Source organism: Silene latifolia, chromosome 1 (assembly GCF_048544455.1).
Source record: "Silene latifolia isolate original U9 population chromosome 1, ASM4854445v1, whole genome shotgun sequence".
Taxonomy (NCBI): Eukaryota; Viridiplantae; Streptophyta; class Magnoliopsida; order Caryophyllales; family Caryophyllaceae; genus Silene; species Silene latifolia.
In genome coordinates, this window is record NC_133526.1 from 122,538,899 (window position 1) to 122,543,352 (window position 4,454).

A 4,454-nucleotide genomic window follows, 5' to 3' on the forward strand; every position below is an offset into this window, starting at 1 on the left:
AGAGTTCATAGACTCAAAATGATCATACACAAGCCTTAAGCATGTGGACTTCATAAATGATCATACACAAGCCTTAAGCATGTGGACATATAATGAAACCGGTCATTATATTTGTCTATTAGATCACTTTTAGTGAATGATCTTATGTTTCAAAACGCAAGCATTTAAAGATGAAATTTTAGAACATAAAGGATAAATGATAAAACGGGTGACTTGGGTTGCAAACCAAGTCACTATCATCCAAAATACAAACCATTATCCAAAATACCTTTCCATGTCGAACACGGAAACTTAAAGTTCTAAAATTCAAAGCATAACTTTAAAATAAGACAATGAAAAACAAAGCTCCATAAAAGCTATCCTTAGCTTCTTCATGGTTTCTTATGCTTGCTTTTCTTTTCCTTTGTCTTTGCTTGGTGGAGGCCCTATTTACAATAAAAAAGGAGATACATTATCACAACTTTGCATCATAATACCATAGTTGAATTTAGAAACATAAAAGAAGGTTAGTCATTTACCTCTTTGGAGTGATCTTTCCAGCTTTGATATCACCAAGGTATTTGGAACAATTTCTTTTCCAATGTCCCATGCCATTACAATAATGGCATTTGTCAAGAGGACCCTTCTTGACTTTGGAGGTGCCAGCTTCACAAGACTTAGCTTTGGTGAATGTGGGAGCTTGTTTCTTGCCCTTTCTCCCATTCTTTTTGAACTTCCCCTTACTCTTTGTGCTTATGTTAAGCACATCCTTGGGAGGGTTCACATTTAACCCCATGTCCCTCTCGGCTTGCACAAGTAACTTGTGCAACTCCTCAAGAGAGACATCCTTGTCTTGCATGTTGAAATTCACCCTAATTGCACATATGCCTTAACTTTAGACAAGGAGTGTAGAATCCTATCTACGATGAGTTCTTTGGGGATTTCAACTTTTTGAATCTTCAAGGTCTCGACAAGCTCCATGAGTTTGAGCACATGAGGGCTAACCTTTTGGCCCTCTTTGAAGTCGAGATCAAAGAATGCCGCGGCCGCCTCATATTGGACGATCCGCGGGGTTTGTGAAAACATGGTCACAAGTTTGGAGTAAATCTCATTAGCATTGCCCATTTTGAAGGCTCTCCTTTGGAGCTCCGCCTCCATTGCAAATATTAATACATTTTTCATTGCGGCGGACTCCTTTTGGTAAGCCTCATAGGCTTCCCTAGTGGCCGCGGTGGACCTAGTGGAGGGTTCGGGTGGAGAGGCCTCGGTAAGGTAACGAAGCTTGTCGTCACCTTCGGCGGCTAATTTGAGTTGGGCATCCCATTCGTAGAAATTTGACCCATTCTTTTCAAGTTTACATCGATCCATAAAGGATCGGAGCCATGATGAAGTAGCGAGTGGTGTAGCATTAGGAGTTGGTGTTGCCATTTGTTATGAATAAGAAGTGGTCTACAAAACAAAAATAAGGAGTAAAACAAATGTCGTTTTAATTATACTCGTAAAAATGTATGATTTAAACAAGTTATAAGCATTTTTCTAGTGACCTCTACCCAACTAGATGAATGATTCCAAGACCCAAATTCATATCGATTTAGGCACGGTAGGGCCGATTCATCCTTTATCAATATAACTCGGTGGATTAACGTTTAATCGATTCTACTTTTAGAACTCTTGGTCGACAATATTACATTAACATTTATCTTTAGCCCAAAACACATTCGACAAGGGCACGGTAGGGCCGATACATCCCTTATCAAAAACTTTTGTTGAGTTCAATCCAAATTTCGAATAAATGTGTCCATGATCCAAATCCATATCAACTTGGGCACGGTAGGGCCGATACATCCCTTATCAACATGAATTCGGTGGATTTAACATTCATCACCCACTTCCCCTACGTAACAAGGTTTGTACCCCGGTAGGGCCGAGTGCACTCCCTCGCGAAATAGGTTTTCATGGTTTCTACTATTTGGTAAGGCTATATCTCAATTAATTGTTTTAGCGAGAGGTCATGTCAATTTATTATCTATCACGTTTTAAGTGAACTAAAGCGGTGAACTACGATAATTCTAATTGACACGGTCGATAAACTCGATAAAAGAAGATGCATGTTTTAGTTATGGCGATTTAGCGATGCATGTAACATAAAATAAAATGCAAGCATAAAGATAAATAAATCCTAGTATGGCCTTTCCTAAAATAGAAAAACTATTAATCTATTACATATTCGGAAACCAACTCCATTGGTCCCTTGAACTTTGGTTGTGGCACGCATCTCGAGGTAACACCGTCTTTATGTATCGCCATTCTTGAAGTAATCCGTCTTTTGGAACTCCTAATGAATAAAATTACATAATAAATTACATAATTTCCTATTATACATTTGTAACTAAAATAAAATAAATCTATTAAATTACAAAACGGTGATACGAGATCACAATAAAATTACAACCGAATCGATATTCCCATACATTTCGGAAATACCAATTAAAATCTAAGGCCATACTAAGTAAAATTACATAATTCAAAATTACATAAATTAAAATTATGACAATCATAAAGAAAAATGCAGCATTATAATATGTATGAACATGCTCAATTTTATGCTAAATCGCCTTTAAATAGCCAATATCGTATATTACTCGGTTTTTACGGGTTTGCGTGATTTCAACATTTTATAATCACAAAAATACATAAACTCATATTTATGCATAAGTTAATTACCCTAACCTCTTAGGACTCAAAATATAGTGTTCACTAATAATTTGACTATAATTAACTTTTATTTACAAAATTGTTCATAAAAGGACCAAAAATTACAAAAAATAAGCCATTAAACTTCAAATAATTCACAAAATTCCAAATAAATTCAAAATTTGAAATTTAAATTCATGAACATTCTGGAAAAAATCCATGACACTCATAATGTTCAAAATCTTAGGTTAAAAATTTCGAAAATTTTCCGGAAAAACAATGTTGCGGTTTATCGATATTTAATAAAATAATCATAAAAACATGGAAAAAATATTTTCATTAACTTTTCAATTTTAGATCTGAAAAATATAATAAAATGCAACATTAGACGTTTTTCCTAAGTCATAGATTATATTTTATTAATTTTCACTAATAAAGTCACTATTTATGTCATTTTTCTTCAAAAATTCATAAATCATGCTAAAAGACTTCTTTATAGCCAATTATTTTACACACATCTTGTAAAATTGCATGTGACAACATATAAATTTTCTATAACCAGATTCGAAATTTAACTCATATTAACCTATTTTTCTCTTAAATCCGCATTTAATAATGAAAAATTCATTTTTCGAGCATAACAAGTGCAAAAATTATGAAAATTTACAGGTTATCTCAAAATAATATATGTAAAAACATATCCAAAAACCAAGTGAAAATTCGAAGTATAGCTATTTTTAGACCAAAAATGACATTTTTACTCATAAAATCACATTTAAATGCCATTATTGTAAATTATGAACAATAAAAATCCGAAAAATTAACCAAAATATCCTAAAACACTTTAGGACCAGAAATATTAACATGCATGTAATTATTTCGTGATATATCATAATAACACAAATTTTACAAGTTTTATTTTGTTATTCATATAACTCGGAAAAACTTTTAACCAATTTGCATGCAAACAACCGTGGCTCATGATACCGATTGAAGGAAATGTAGATTCATATACATATTTAACATACTCATATATGTCTAATTAATTTGTCATAAATTAAAACGGATCTTATGCATGCAAACAATTAATAAAAGAGAAGAGAAATAATGTCCTTACATATTGAATTTCGGTTATTTGGGCACAAAAGAGATCACCTTTCTCTTTTGTTCTTGAGCTTATTCCAATGGAAGAATGAAGATCTAAGAGCAAGATCTCTCCCTAAGCTTAATACCCAAGGCTTTCACTTAATCTAATTAATATTACAATACTAGTATAATATTAATCTATGAGAAAATTGAACCAAAAATATTGTTAACACTTTGAATATTTTCGGTTTAGAGAGGGAGGAGAAGAGAGCTTTTTATCTCACTAAAAACTCTTATTTTGATGATGGAATAGAATGAAAAATAATCTACAACACTTTTGTATATTATTTGGTAAAATAAAACAAAAGCCATGATGGCTTTTGCCTTCTCAAAACCGGGTAAGAGGAGGGGTTTTGGGGAGCCAATGCATGAAGTTGTTGTTCTAAACAAGGTCCATAGGCATGCATGGCTATACAATTAGGTAATGATTATGTTTAGTTAATAAATTAATCAACACAATTATTAACCTAATACCCCAATATTTCGGTACAAACATAATATGGTGTCCATATTATTTTTGTCAATTGTCTATATGTAACATGTCATATGTCACATATATTTGTTATGTAATTTTTAACATATTAAAAATCAACGTATTGATAAAATACGTCACATACAAAAATCGACTTAGTAAT